Source organism: Eumetopias jubatus, unplaced genomic scaffold (genome assembly GCF_037043125.1).
Source record: "Eumetopias jubatus isolate StellerSeaLion01/CBP00866 unplaced genomic scaffold, mEumJub1_p1.0 scaffold_13, whole genome shotgun sequence".
NCBI lineage: Eukaryota > Metazoa > Chordata > Mammalia > Carnivora > Otariidae > Eumetopias > Eumetopias jubatus.
In genome coordinates this window covers 106,237,692-106,254,286 of record NW_028274819.1, presented here as the reverse complement: position 1 = coordinate 106,254,286, position 16,595 = coordinate 106,237,692, and positions in this window count along the sequence as shown.

The following is a 16,595-nucleotide window of genomic DNA, read 5'->3' as shown; positions in this document are numbered from 1 at the left end:
TCAAAACGAAGTTAACTTTTCCCGAAGCTTCACGTAATTGGAAACATGCATTCTGGCAAAGGGGGATGGAGAAATTCTTGGTACAAGTCCAGCAGAAAGGCCAATCTCTCACCCGCTGGGCCTGACAGAGGCTGGCCCGCAGAGCCTGGCAAGTTTGGGTGGGAGACGGAGCCTAGCGCCTGGCGCGCCTGGCAGGTCGCTGCGTGAGTGGTGCAACATGGCTGCACAGAAAGGCCGAGAGAGCTTTGTCAAGAAAAGAAGGGGGACGACTGACTGTATGGAGCCATCTTCCCCAAAGCCCTAGCAAACCCTCCCACTGAGCAGTGTAACTCCGACTGGTGACGTGTCAGCCACTCAGAGTGTGACTATGACAAGCAGGTGGGGGACGCCCACGTGGTGTAGGGGAAAGAAGGGCGTTCTGTCTGCTTAGTAATGCATTTCTCAGCTCTTCTAAACCCGTTTCCTCGTAGAGAAATTGGGGGGACACTGAGGCCTAACCACAGAGCTGTCATTAAGGTTGAAAAATTACTTATAAAATATGCATAGTATAGTCACTGGCACTCCATACCAATGATAAGTAACGTGATGATGTGATTTCCTCCTACTATTGATCAGATCTTGTTGGCTAGCTAATGGAGGGAGAGGAGACACCACCAGAGCAAGCATGGAAGGTCCTTGTGTGTATTTTGGTGCCTGTATGGCTCCCAAGTTGTCACCTGCTCTCCCATGTGTAAGCGCCACCCACCCCCCCGGCAATGATGTCTCTACTTGGCTTGACTCTTTGCTCCTTCTGACCTCACTCTCGGAGCTCTGGCCCAGCCTGCCTGGGGCCCAGATCTCCACACCCGTGCTCTCTGTGCTTCTCACCTGATCCTGATCGGACTGCTCTCAGCTCCCAAGGCCATGGATGGCTTTTTTCTCCCTTCTGTGACTGCTCCCTTTCCTGCTCCAAGAAGCTTCCAGGAATCATTACAATGATGGACGGCAGCCTGCCTTCTCCAGCACGACCTCATTCCTAGATTTGAGAGAAAGAGTTTCTCAAGGGTGAAGAGCCAGTCTTTGTAACACCCAGGCCTGAATTCTAACTCCGGCTTAGTTATTTACCAGCTGTGTGACTTTGGGCAAGTCGCTTAGCATCCCTGAACTTGAGTTTCTTTAACTGTAAAGTAAGAATAATAATAGCAGCCTCATGGTGATATTATGAAGATTTAATTAGGATCTAGCACTTGGGAAGTGTCTGATAAATCGTAGTTATAAGAACAGTTATGCTTATAGGTGTATACAGGTGTAAACGTCTGCATCATCCATAACCTCTGCACCTCCTCCCATACTCATCTTTATCCCTGGGGCCACAGAAGAGGTGCACACACCCTACAGCCCGGTTACTCTGGTGGGACCTGACTTCTAATTCTGGTACTGCCTCTAACTAGCTGGGTGACCCTGCAGAAGTCACCTCCTAGAGCATTTTCTCTGGGCACTTTGCTGAGGTCTGAGCATAAAGCAGGCACTCCTTCCAAACTGAGTCAAAAGCAATGCGGTGTTGGTGGATGCAGGGGCTAAGTAGCCAGGGTCCTAAGGTTTCAGAGCTGTCAAGACTGGGCTGTGGGTGAGAATGGAGAGGGGCTGCTGTGCTCTGATTCTGTTTCTCCTCCTCCAGCTTCTTCTCCAGACCCTCCTTTGGCCACAGCAACCATGCAGGCTGCAGGAAAGAGGCTTCTCCAGCCTTGGGACAGCCTCTTCCCTCCCTGAGCCTGAGGCTGCTGCAAAACTGAGGCTGATTGTTTCCTCAGAGTTCCTGAGCTTCTGCCTTTGTGGCAGATAACACCAGGGTTCCTGGGAGCCTACCTTGTGCTATGAAGGGGATTTACCCCCTGGATCAGGCCCTTGGGGCTGTAGTAATCTGGGTATTGGATATGGGGACTCCTGTCCTGACACATGGGCAGAATGCTTGAAAATCCAGGCCCTGGAAAGCCAGGAATAAGATAAAGCTGAGATGGAGGGGTGGTGGGGCCAGACGCATAGCAACAACGCGAGAGAAAGGAGCTGGTAAAGAAACATCAAGATCCCCACCATGTGTGGCACCGCTTTAACATTTTACATGTATTTGTGCCTCATTTATATTTCTACAACAACCTATGAAATAGCTCTGTTACCAGTCCCATTTTAGAGATAAAGAAGTTAAGGCTGAGAGTTTGCGTGACTTGCCCAAGTTCACCCAACTTGTCAGTCCTAGTGTCAGCATTTGAATCTAGGTCTTTCTCACTTCACAGCGTAAGCACTGAGCCACTGAGCCATACAGGATGTTAAGGAGACATTCAGGCTCGTGAGGGATAGACACCATTATCCTCATTTTAGAACTAAGATCCACACTTCCCCAAAGATTCACATCAGGGATCTGAACCCAGCTCCATCTCAAGTCATAGCCTGCGTGAGATCAGTACCTCTCCATCTCCCCAGCTGATGAGGTTCCCTCGGGACAGGGCATGCACAAGTGGAATTTTGTGGTCCCTGCTTTACTGAAGACTGAATCATTTTCAGTAACACTGACCACTTTTGCCAATTTAGTAAAAGAAGTTTAACAACAAAAGGAAGCATAAAATTTATGAGGGATTTGTTTAATCTGGTACTGTATTACAAGAGCCATTTCAACTCACTGAAAGTATGAAAAGCATTTTGCATTTAAGCAAACAAGTCTTATAAGTCCACTGATAATTATGCAATCCCAAATTTATGGTTTCTAGTTCTCATTGGATGAAATGTGAAGTAGAACAATAAACTTGTCAGATTATGACAAATTCAGAGAGGAATGTGAGGTATTTATTAAAGCAACAGGCATTAGTGAAACGGACAGTTTGGGGCCTGATACTTGAGGATGAGAATAAAAATTCTCAGAAAACACCAATATTTCTGCAAAAGCAATATTCATTAACATCTGCCACAAAAGGTCAAGGGACTTAGAAAATTTGCATAAAAACAATTAGCAACCAGGGGGGCAGTTGAGCAGGGAAACCAGGGGGCGGAGAAATGTGAAATGCCTTTAGAAGGTCTGGAAGTCTTCCATTTCATATGCGTAGGCCAGGGGTTTAGTGGTTTAGAGGTGACCTGGGGCCATTCCCCAAGTGGACTTCACAATATACCCCTGTGCGGACCCTGAAAAGATGGGTTTTTACCAGTGCCCCAGATCATGGTGCAGTCTCCTGAATTTTAAAGACAACGGTTGATTCAAGACTGAAAAACAGCATCAGTAATACAATTCTGCTGGTGAATAGTGTTCAGGCCAAATGCAGTTACTCAACCCATCTCATGAGACACTAATTTGAGACTTTACCTTAGAGAAATTATAAATGGTAGGTGGTTGGTGACAACAGAGAACCAGGAGTGGGGACAGAGATGGCTTCAGGGCAGAGTGTTTGGTGAGTGTGCCCAGCATTACAGTGGTTTCCAAACAGTTAATATTAAATAAATGAGAGCACTCACTGAGAGGCCAGAGACCCTTGATAAACCTGGAACACACTGGCTTCTCATGCACATATACTCAGGCTTCTCAAAATCTACACAAGCAAACCACTAATGGCTATTTTTAATGCAAAAATACCAAATATTTGCTTCCTGCAGGAAACCTCAGTCTGGAGGGTCTCACTTGTTTCTCCCTTGCCTGGGAGCAGCCAAGTGTTGTGTTTTCCCAGGTTGAGTTGGGGGAAAACACTGTGCTGCACAAGGCAGGAGCAAATGCCATAAGGATACTGGGCCATTGCAAACAATCTGTGTAAATAAGGTGGCTTAGACCCAGGGGGATACATGACAAACTCCTGCACACACCAGTCCCCATTCATCTCATCAGTAGCTTGGTCTCTGTCACCCTGGGACTGTGAAATCCATTTATATGACATTCCTGGTCAGTTACAGTTAGCGGAGTGAGGGCCACTCATGGACACATTAAGTCCCAGAGCAAGATGAGAGCTTCTGATCTAGCCTTCGTACTTTATAGACTGGGAAATCGATACCCAGAGAGGGAGAAGGACCTGCTCAAGGTCACACAACCAGTTAGTAAAAAAATTGGAACTGCAACTCAGCTTCCCTGACTTCCACTGGGTAACCAACTCATTTTCCTAGGCTTTCACAAGCTTTCTGTTTGACTTCATCTGAAGGTCTTCAGAGTATAGTTTGTATCTTTCTTCACGATTTCAATAAGTGAAGAGAATATAGTTTTCTTTGAAGCCTGAATTTTTCGAAGCCACAACATCACGCTCACTTTCATACTGTACCAACCATGTGGGAATGTCACAGAAATATTTTATGTTGCTTTCCCAGCTCTGATGGCCACTGCTGAAGTGGGTGGGTTTATGTGGCCATATTTGGGCCACAGGACCCCGTTTCCTACTCCTAATTCATAACTTAATTGACTTAAAGAGAGCTGGTCCATCAGCTGGACAGCAAACAAGGACTCTCTCTCTCTCTCAAAACTTGTTACCAAGAGACTCAGAAACCATAGATAGATGATAATGAGCATTTGAATGAAAAGGTTATATGGAGTAATAGGCATTATAGAGCAGTCTGCACTGTGAAGTGGGTGAAGAGAGCACAGCTGCCTGGGGCCCTGGGCTCCCTGAGGCCAATTTTGTGCCCACAGGGCCTGGCTGATCACCTCTGTACTTGCACCAGCTGGTCCTGAGAGTGAACTGTCCCATGTGACATAGTGCCTTGTCTCAGCAGGCTCACAACCTAACGGTGCAGATAAAATATATAACTGAATATCTGCAGATTCTATTTTGGTGAGTCTGGAAAGGAACTGGATGTTCTATTTTAGAAGATCCCCACAATCCTGAAGACTAGCCAAGATCAAGAACATAGATTGCCCTGAAGAATAAAATCCTCGTCTCTTGCAGGCCCACATTCCCTTCTATGCCTTGGTCACTGCTCACCTCTTGACTCCTATCTCTTTCCCAGTCCTGCTTCAGAATTTTGGCTTAGAACCTAGACTTTGCTGCTAAACATTTCCCCCTTTGGAGGGAGATTTTCTCTAAAATATGGGGGTATGGAGAGAGATTTTTTCTCTAAAATACAAGGTTACGCAGGGTGGTGTACCCTCAGGGGCATCCTCAGAGGGAGACTCAGTCGTGCTGCCTCTGCATGCCCCCCTCCACCCTGCTGCTCTCAGCGCTGTTTCTCCCCCCGGTGGGAAACCCTCCTTCCCACTTACAACCTAATCCTTTCCGTGCCCCAGGACTGCCTCTGTTAGCATAGACGAGTTTCCTCGAGGGGTTGGGACAAAAGAGAAGGAATTCTAGCATCTGGTTTCCACACCCTGGACGTCCCTCGGGCCCCATAGGGACAGCATGGGAGTATTTAGGTCTTTCTCAGGGGCCACCCCGGGTCTTCCCCTGCCTCTCTGCAGCCTTTTTCAGGCTGGTTCTCTGCGAAGCTCCACTCACCTCCTTCCGGAGTCCTCACTCTTTCCCGCAGGGAGGACCTCATGCTCCTCCTGTCTGTGTGTCTCCCCGGATCTGAGCTGTTTAGGGTGGAGGAGAGTCCTGGGCCTCTGAAGGACAGAGGACTCCGGTGACAGAGCTGTGTGAGGCAGTAAGGAGGTGAGGCCAGTGCTCCTGGATGCGTCCTTCCTATCCAGTTTTCTCTGGCGCTGCAGGCTCACTTATTTTTATTTTTATTTTATTTTATTTTTTTGAGTCTATTAGTTAATAGAAACATCTATCTCAAAGAATGGACACTTTTTAGTGAAGCTGGCAAGTACCATCTTAAGCTAAAATGAGAAAGTGTTTCCTTAATTAGCAAGACACCTTCTAATTCCTCAGAGCCGGGAGTTCCTGTCAGGGTAAGGAAACCACTCAGCATGTGGTTTCTTCCTACTCACTGGTGGCTTCCGTAACAATGAAGAAGCCACAGTATGCTTTTGGGTTACTCTCTGCGACACCAGGAAGGGCGTCCGGCTCACATTTCTGATTCTTGGATCATCCCACTCTTCCAGACTCCTTGCCCCTCTATGTTGCCTTTGTTCTAGCGGTTCCTACTACCCTCAGTGTTTCTGTCTTTTAACTCTTTACTATGCTGACTCCTGTCTAGTCCCCTGACCATGACTAAATATTTTTATTTCCCATAGAGAACTCTGGTAGTCACTACTTGGTAAAAGAAAATTTGAATGTGTGAGGTAGCACCTCCCCCTAGAAGCATTTCCTGCCAGCCTCCCTGCTCCAGGCGTTTCCCCTCTGCTCTTACGGACCCCACAACTCCCTGCGTGATGCACTGATCAAGGTCAGTTCAAGGGCTTGATGATGGAGGAGTCGCCGTGCCTTAGCAGAGGCCCAGAGCAAAAAGTATCAGGGCCAAAGAATGATACTGGGGAGACTCCAGCATGATTCGAGATGGCCATGAGGGAAGCAGGGGAGCAACTGAGAAGCATAGGACAATGGACAGGGCGAGAGCAGACAGGAGGGGCCACACACGGCACCATGGGCCGGTGCAGAAGGAGAAGGACCTCCCCGTAGGGACAGAGCTGGTACAGAAACTGTGAAGAGAGGAGGAAAAGAAGGAGGGGAGCCAAGTGTATGTCTTCAGTTCTATTGGCCTGGGACCTGCAAATTTTTTTGAACTGTGAGTTCTAATAAGACAAAGATTTTACTTTATAACCCAGTAGACATATATCATATCCTACCTGGGGACAAGTTTCACAAAACATGCATGAGAGGCCTTGATATTTTCTTTCCTATTCTCCTCCATTGCATTCCACTCCATCTTACCCCATCTCCATCTCATCTCATCCCATTCTCTTTCATCACAAAAATGCTGATAGACTCTAAACTGATCTTATAACCCATTAAAGGTCAAAGCCACAGTTTGTGTGTGTGCGCGTATGTGTGTGTTCTTTTCCAACATTCTATTTTGAAAAAGTTAAATCTGTAGAAAAATAAAAGAACAGAACAAGAACATACATATACTCTCATCTAGATTCACAAATTACCATTTTGCTACATCTGTGCATACTTTCTGCATGTGAAAATAACATATGCATGTATGTATATAAACGTGTATTTATGCACACACACACAATCTACTTCCCTTATTCACAGTAGTTATATTCTATAAAGTTGCAGCAAACACTGAATTAGCAAATACTGCTCCTAGAGGAAATATAGGGTTAGGTTCCTGCAAGCCTCTGATCACATTTTCATTAACCTTGTTTTATGCATGTTTTTGTTTAAAGACACTTTATTAAATATATGTTGTTGATTCATTAACACTGAACTCACAGCTGATAGCACTATTATAACTCACGCCTGAACAAAGCTTATCTAGCACATGAATTTTCTCCTTACAGCTCATTACAGACTTCCTGCAATTAGGATTCCCTAGACAGCACTGGAGCACTATGCTGGGCACCATTTTAAGAAGCAAAATCTCAAACAAAACAAAACAAAACACAAAAATATGGAAAACATGGTGCTAAATAGACTGTGAAAGGGATGCTTGTTTTCGGCATGAAACAGGCGAAATGAAGGCAGAGTGTCGCCTTGTTCAACCTCCACTGGGAATGGGCAGCTTGTGGGACTCAGTTTTCACATGTCTGCAGGTGGCCCCAAAAGCACCATAAGTATTGATTTGGGGGTTACAAATCAATCTTAGCAGGCAGGCAGGCTTGCAAATATGGGATCTGCAAATACTGTGGATTGATTGTATGTGTACTTGAAGGTTGCAGACACTGTATCTCTTCACCCCTGAAAGCAGCTCTGCAGAGTAAGGACGTTCTACTATGAAACTCCATGACCATTATGTGCCTCAGGAAAGCTAACTGTCATCCAATCACATCATCTGATATTCAGACTTCTCCAATTGCCCTCAAGGATTTTAAGGACAGTTTTTGGGGGACCAGAATCCAATCATGGTTTGCCCCCACCTTGCATTTAGTTGTGTCTCTTTAGTCTCCTTTAAACAGTCTCACACCTTTTTTTTTTTTTTTTAATGGAACTGACACTTTTGCAGAATTCAAGCCAACTGTCTCTTCGAATGTCCCACATTCTAGAGCTGTCGGATCACTTCCTCATGATTCCATTCTGGTGATCACTGCCTAGGTGATTTTGTGTACTTCTTTTGGCATACCAGGAGAGGGCTCCTGACGTCAATTTGTCCCTCTGCTGGTGAGGCCAAGTTGGACTCCATGGTTAAGGTGATGACCCATGGTTTGGAAAGCACAGCTCTGTGAGATAGAGGCAGTACTGTCAGCTGCAGGAGAGGGGAGGTTGAAGGCCCGAAGAGAGGAGACAAGGCCAGGAATTACTGTGTGATGAACGGCACAGGAAGGCCAGGGCCGGCCCTGAAGAGCCACAGTCTCCCTCCGAGGGCAAAGGGCCTGCATTTGCTGAGGAGCCTTTTGCTTGCCAAGAGCATGAAGAAACACAGTGTCAGTGTCTGGGGACTGAGTTTTAATTTCCAGTGAAATTGGGACAAAGTTCCTTTAGGCTAGATATAATTTCTTTTTAAGCCTTGGGTTCAAAGACTTGGAGTATTCTAAATGCTTAGAAAATTGTTATGGGTAGTAACAAAAGGCAGAATAGCTAGGTGTGACATGGTGTTTTTCTATGCCAGTGCCACTAGATGATTTAATATTTAATATGACTGTGGTCAAACCAAGTCTGAATGGAGCAAGCTTGAAGCATTTCTAGCACTGCAGCTAAGTGGCCAGGAGCCCAAAGTGATAGAACTATGGTTTACTCACCAGCCTTAAGAGTAACCTTTGGGGCTGGTTGAACTCTCAGACACCACTTGGTATTTCCTAACAATGATCAGTAATGCGTTTGGGAAGCCTGTTCGGATCATCCAATTAGACCGTGTTTTCCGAGGGGCCCTGGCAGGGCCGAACGGACCTCCTCTTTCTTTACAAGGCAGATTCCACTCTCCATCCCTCACTTGATTTCTCACAACAGCCCTGTGTAGGACCCCAGGCCAATGTGACTGTCTCCGTGTGCAGACAAGGAAACTGAAGCTCACACAAGTTAAGGGACTTGGGCATATCACAAAATCATTGAATGGCTGCCATGTATAGAGGCCTTGACTTTCCAGCTAGGCATCCTTCCTACTGTGGCTTTGGGAGTTAAGCAGGAGTGACAGGCCATTTATTGGTTGGGAAATGCCCCCATGAGCCACTGCCAGCTTGTGTTTCTGTATTGGACTCCAGCAGTCCTTGACTCATCAGAGAGAGGCTCTGTGTGGTCAGAACTGGTCAGAAGGCGCCCACTAAAACCCTATCGATTTTCCACAAAGTCAGGAGGGCTCACGCCACTTGTCCCACTTAAAGTGGTCCCATAACTCGGGTTAAGACCAGAGGCTTAGAGTAGGACCAACACTGGAACCCTAGCTCTGCCTCTTACTAATGTGTGAACTTGAGCAGGTTATTTAACCTTGTTCAGCATTAGTCTTCTCCTCTGTAAAATGTGGATAATAGGACCTCTTTCTAGGTCTTATTATTGATGAAGACTTGAGTTATTACATGTAAAGCACTTAGATGAGCAGCGAGTGCTCTATAGTTATTAGCTGTTATTATGTAATGTGTTTAGTAAGCACTCAAACAAAAGACATTGTGGTGGCACTGGGGTACTTTCATACGTAGTGGTTGCTATTTGCCGATGTTACTGAGCACTGATTGTATTTTGTGACATGGCTCAAAGAGGCTAAAGAAACTTCATCAAGCACAGAAGCCCACGATTTGCACTTACTTATGATGTGCTTCATGGGATGATTTTCCATCTTGTCATCAGCATGCACTGAGGTAAACGCTGGACAAACAGAGATAAGAGATATGTTGCTTGCCCTCAGGGTTCTTCCAATTTGGCCTGTGAGGGAAGAGTGCAAAAATTCATACATAAAAAATAAAAACCAGGTAAGGTAATGTTCGGCCACATGGAGAGGGTTGGGTCTCCTTGGGGTCCCCTTGGGAGAATGGGGGAGGCAAGAACCAGGGCAGCAGGGCAAGGTCAGGTAGAGGAAGTAGACAGCAGTAGTGCTTCTGGGTTTGTATTAAGCCATTCCCATACCCTCCTTACTGACCAGGGATGAGAGAGCCAGCTCTCAGTGACAGGTCCCGAACTGGTGTGACCTCAGAGGACCTCGCAGGTGTAGTTACCCTGTGGTCAGCTCAGAGGGTCTAGGCAGCTGGTGTGGGTGTCAGTCAGAGTCAGTCTACACATGGGTCAGGGCAGCTCTGCCCATCTATTTATCTATCTGTTTGTCTGTTCACCCAGTTATCCATCTGCTTGTCCATCAACCCACCTATCCACGTGTTTGTTCATTTGTCTATCCACCTCTTCATCCATGTATCTGTGTATGTTCATTCATCCACCATCTACCAGTTCATCCATCTATCTACCATCTTTCTGTGCGTCTAAATGTCGTTCTTTCCATATTTCTATTTCCCATCTCATTCTATGAGATTTGCAGTGGATCACAAAAAACACATAACATAATAAAAAATAAGCAAACACATGCACAGAGGGATAGGAAGGTGTAGAATGAGAATAGGGAAGTAAAACTCAGACTATGTTGGAAGAACATAACTGGTTGCTGCAATAGTTGAGTTACAAATTTGTCTGCTAGTTATTTTTATGGTTATCTTCACTGAAGTAGAGACAATCTACCATGTGTTCAGGGGAATAAAGCCTTTTTCTCTTGTTCTCAGTTCAAAAAATACTTTATCTCATGAGGTTTCCTTCAGTTTCTAGGGAGAGGCAGCAGTCTGGTGGGTCCAAACAGTGACTTCTAAATCGGACAGGCCTGAGTTCAAATCCTGCATCCATCACTGAACAACTGTGTGACCTCAGGCAAGTCACTGAGTCTCTCTGAGCCTTACTTTCCTCATCTGCAAAAATGGGATAACTGTGGTGCCTAGCCTCACAGAACTGCAGTCCAGATTGAATAAGATTGCGTGTGTGTGCGTGTGTGTGCGTTTGACATGGTACAGGACACATAGTTAGCCTTCAGTACAAGGCAGCCATTGTTACTACTGAACAATCAATCTGTTGAATGTGGTTGGGAATTGGCATTCACTCGGCTTCTGCGTGTAGAAACTCTGGGGAGAGTCAAGGCCCAAGCACCTGTGACCGGGACAGTGCCTGCTAGCCCCGGATGGGTGGGAAAGACTCTCATTCCCCACAGTTTCTCCTGTCTGGTAGCAATCTGCTTTTTCGCAGCCCCCAAGGTCCAGGCAAGGTAGAGGGCTTGGTCCAATTGCTCTGACCCCATGGCCCCAGCTGGAAAGCAGAGACTTAGCAAGCTGCTGAGACTCACCTAATTTCCCAGCAGCCATTCCCTTTGCACTTACAGATGATTAATTGCATAGGAGAGAAGGTTTGCATCCCTCTCCTTGGCTGGGATTCCCTCTATCCCTCAAGTCCCTCAAAGCTGATAGTAATTCACTCTTAACCTTGCAGTCTGCCTGGGCCTAATTTGCATCTGCAAAGTTCATGTATCCCAAATATGAGTTGAACCACCTCCCCTTAGAGACAAGGGGTGGGAGGCAGGGGCAAGCAGGAGGTGGTATGGCTTGTTCTGTCTGATAGCAAAAGCCATGGCTTAGTTGTGAGTATATTTGTATGTGAGGGAGGACAGGGTGAGAGTAGAGCCATTTCATTTTGTTTTTACTTCTAAGTATCATACAAATGGCCTCTGGAATCCTCTGGCAGCTGGTGGACTTTGATTCAGCAAGCAATGAATTATATCCTCCAGTCGTGAGTAAAATTACAAATATCTTCAAGATGTTCAGTGCTCTGGGAAAGGGCAGCCAAGGCTTGTTGGCTCTGTGGGTTGCCTCCTGTTGAAGGAGCGAAATGCAGTACCTCTCTCTCTGAAGAGGAGAAAAGGGAGAGTGGGGAGGGATGTGGGAGCAGGCACCCACAACAGAGAGACCAGAGAGAAGTTTGGTTTAGGGACACAGCCGGGGCCCAGTATGGGGTGGGATGGAAGGAAAAGCCCGAGTGAAGCACCATGGACTTCCTCCAGGCTCTGCAAGTGATACCCACACCAGTGCGTGTCTGGGAGCATCTGTGTTCATCAGCACTTAGTAGAATGCATGCTAACTGACAAAGCCTCCTTCATCTCAGCAGTAACTATCTGCCAAGTCCCCCCATGTGGGAACAGACGGCTTAGGATTTGTAGTCACCAGAGCAAGATAAAGACATATAGCGGCTCCAAAAAGATCAATTATTCACTCAGCAAAGATTTGCTAAAAAAAGAAACCTAATGATATGCTAATACTGAATAATGCATTCAATTTCTATTATTTGAAAAACTAATACAGCCAAGGCATATGCCACTGGGCCCCCAGAGACCTCTGTTGAACACCCATTGTGTTGAGACTGCATATAGTCTGAGAGTTGAGGCTTGGTCTTCCCCATTAGCCTGTGAACAATACAAGGGCAAAGATTGGGTTTTGTTTATCTGGCATTATAATGGCATCTCCTCTCTTCAACACTTTTCTTGGCTTGGTAACTAGTAGCATTTAGTAAAGTTTGCTAAATGAGTGAGATGAAGTTAACCTTCTCTTGTGTCTGTTGATGGGGTCAAGCAAAGGCAAAGATAAAGAGCACTCACCTTTTAAAAAATTACTTTCCTGGGGTGCCTGGGTGGCTCAGTCGTTAAGCATCTGCCTTGGGTTCAGGTCATGATCTCAGGGTCCTGGGATCGAGCCCCACATCGGGCTCCCTGCTCAGCGGGAAGCCTGCTTCTCCCTCTCCTTCTCCCGCTGCTTCTGTTCCCTCTCTCTCTGTATCTCTCTCTGTCCAATAAATAAATAAAATCTTTTAAAAAAATAAAAAAATAAAAAATTACTTTCCTGGAAGGGAGTTTTGGCTCTGTCCCAGCTCACCATTGTGGTCAATCTCAGCTGCAAGGCACCGAGCCCAGTGCCTGGGAATTGACCCCTGGGAGATATCATCTTAAAAATATAGCTACTAAATACCTGTAAAGAACAGATATTGAGATTTGTCTGGGGATTTCAAAAACAACTCATTGACCTCAGAGTATATGATTTCTAAAAGCAATGAAATTTCATCAAATACATATTTAATATATGGAAATTCAATAATTTGCTAGATGAAAGAGAAAGAGGGAAAGTTGCCCAGGTGTGCATGTACACATGCAAACACACACACAAACACACTTATATGATGAGGACCATTCTCCCTCCCAATCCACTCAGTGGTTATAGACCTATGAGCAGGTAGGAAATGAAAATATGTCCTTTCCTCAGATGGTCTCAGTTTTTATGAACCTTACAGAGAGGGAGTGCTTTGTCACTTCAGTGTTGAAAGGTTTTTTGTTTTTATTTTTGTGTATTTTTTTTTTTTAAACATGACTCATCTATTCCCATTTCATACTTAGCTGAAGAAACAGATCTGTTATAACCATGAAGGAAACCAGGGCTCTGTTGAACTTACTGAGAGATGTGGTCTCCAATATGGTACTGTCCTCAGGAATTCCCAAGAGTGTTTCTAATCATTTGTGATTGTATAAATTCACTTTTAGATGCATAAAATAGAAAACTCAAGTGACTTAAGCAAGATGATTTCGTTCCAATCAAAAGTGTGTCCACAGATAAAAGTGGGCTGGTGACTCCATCCATGGCTGTTAGGGCCCATTTGTTTTTGGCTCTTTTGGTATCGGCACACATTTCCAACTCAAGGTCACCTCAAGACCCAGAGTGACTACAGAAACATTTCAGAGCCCACACTCCATGCAAGGAGGAAGAAGGGAAGAAACACCAAAAAGGTGACCTCCCCAGCCAGGTAAACCCGTCTAAAGTGCTTTCCCAGCAGCAACGTGCAATGACTATAACTTATATATCACTGGCCAAACCTAACTTCAAGGGACTGTAATCCTATCGTTATGCATACTGTTACCCAGAATAAAATTGGGGTTCTATTAATATGAAAGAAGAAGAGAATGATTATTAGGGAGGCAAACAGCCTCTGTGCCAAAGTGAGTTCCTGCTTATGAGTTGAGTTCACAATCCAACTCTCATGGAAGGTAAAACTCCAGAGCTAAGTCAGAACCCTTCAGGTCCTCCTAGGTGGTCTCTGACTTGCTGGTTCCTGGAGGGCAGGTGTGCTGACCAGCCTGACAAGGTGTGAGTTTGCTCTGCTCTTTGGATGGAGAGAAACTAGCCTTGAGGGCAAAGAGCAGGTTTCTTTATTCTCATTTCACAGAGGGAAAAACACCTGTGGCAGTGGTAGGTTCTTAGGGGAAAGGGTTAGAAACAGGGCGGGCAGGTCTGAGGGGAGGACAGGCAGGCAGGGCTTTGTTCATCGGAGATGGGGGTGGAAGGGGGACCTTTAGCACTCAGATAACCAGTGGTGAGTTTGGGAAGTCTGCTGTTGAGGGTGTGTGAGAGAGCATTTTAGGAGTGTCCACGTAGGGGATGGGCATCACGCCATTGCTCTACCCATCCACAAAATATATCCCTGTTGTGTCTACCCTGGAGTTCACCAGCTTTCTCTTACCAGTTTACAACTCTAGTGTGACTTTAGTCTGATATTCCCTCAGAATTATTTGAAAAAAAAAAAATATAGGCTGAGAAGATAGCAGAAAGGTACGTAGGACAAGATGGACAACGATGTTCAATGCAGCACTGTTCATAAGAGGAAAAAGCTGGACACAACCTAAATGTTCTAAGTGTTCATTAATAGGATATCAGTTCAATTGTGAAATAACCGTCTGAAGAATGTTATGTGGTCATTAAAAAAGATAGATATATAACGTATATATCTATATGCGTTATATATCGTTCATATGTCTATGTGAACATTTATATGTTCATTGGGATAAGATGAACCCTGTGACACAGAGTGATAAAAAGATCACAGACCCCAGGGCGCCTGGGTGGCTCAGTCGGTTAGGCGTCCGACTCCTGATCTCAGGGTCTTGATCTCAGGCTCAAGTTGGGCCCCACATTGGGCTCCATGCTGGGCATGGAGCCTACTAAAAAAAGAAATCACACCCACCCCCCGCACCCCCTGCTTGTAGTAGGATTCCACTGATACACAATGTTGCATGTATAATATACGTAGGGCAGTATCGCAAAGGATGTTTTCCAAGATGTCTGAAGTGGTGACATTTTAAATAATCCTTTACTTCTTTTTGATAGTTTGCTATAGCAATTGAACATACCGACTCTGTGTTGTTTTCACAATCTGAAGAAATTAACTGTTTTATGAAAAATGCACATAAGTAAAAAATTGGAAAAAAACTCACAAATGGTCACTTTTTTTTTTTGTTGGGATCATAGATGCTTTTTTTTTTTTCCTCTTTTCTTTTCCCCAGATTTTCTGTGGGGTGGTTATGATATTTAAGATAGGAAAAATGAATAAACAATGTTCTAAGAGTATAATACTAATGATTGTAAATGAATTTGCACTAACAATCTTGTATCCGCATAATTCAATGACTGTCTGATCAAGCCAACAAAGGTGTGGGAAGGGGATGGGGAAAGACTTTAAGGGATGTTCATTTCCAGCAAATAAATAGCTGCAAAAGCCTTGCTTGAAATCACCAATCAGGGAGTTGAGAGGGACCCTGTAGGTTATCTCATCTAGTTCCTATTAATGCAGGTTTCTTTCCTTTATATTCCACCAGAGGGGATTCAGCCTTGCCTTGAGCAACTGCAGTGGCCAGCGAGCTTGTCACCACGGAGGTGTGTTAAGTCCATTGTTGAATGGCTCTATTTATTATTTCAACTCCCTCTCCTTGAGCTCCTACACATTGTCTCTAGTCCTAGTCTGTGGGGCAACAAGAGGCAGGTCTTGGCAGTGGCTTTCAGACTGTCTTCTGTGAAAGCCAGGTTTCATAAGGTTGTCTCCTCTAACTGTGCAAGAAAAGCAAAGCAGGAACTGAGGACTTCAGCTCAGATCTGGGCTCATCAGCTGAGACCTACTAGGAACAATATTTTTATTGCCCTGGACCTGGACCTCTGTTTACAGATGGGGTTCACACGCCACCATTCCTGCTGCTAGATATCTCCTGGGGTTCCTACTGCCTAGGTCAGACAGGTTTTTGCCCAATTTCGAACCTGGTTCTGTAGACTTCCTGCCAACTTTCTGAGCAGAGATGATTTTCCAGTAAACCCTTTTCCTTTATAAGTTAGCTAAAATCGGTTTCTGTTGCTGTGGTCAAAGAGCCCTGGCTGATACAAAGAGATAGAATAAAGCCCTCTTTATTACAAAGAGATAGCCCATTGATGGCTCACACTGAGATTCTGGTTTTCCAAACTCATCCTTAACCCACTCTGCCAGACTCCTCTATACCAAAGCTGCCTAACCTAAGCTAGAACTCTCCATCTGTGCCTGTGAAGGTGACCTTTACCCTTTCATCAATTTCCATTAAACTTAACTTTGTTGATTTGGTCAATTTCTGTTGAGGTTATTTTTAATGTGGATGACTGACCCAATTGGGGTATTCTGGGACCCAAATTTCCAATGTGTGTGTGGGGGGGTTCCCCACCCCAACAAGCAATTCCTAGACACCCTGTTGGTGTCCGAGAATTCAACTCATTCTGACACTATCTTCACAGAGATAACATCAGATTCCACAGATTAAGGGCT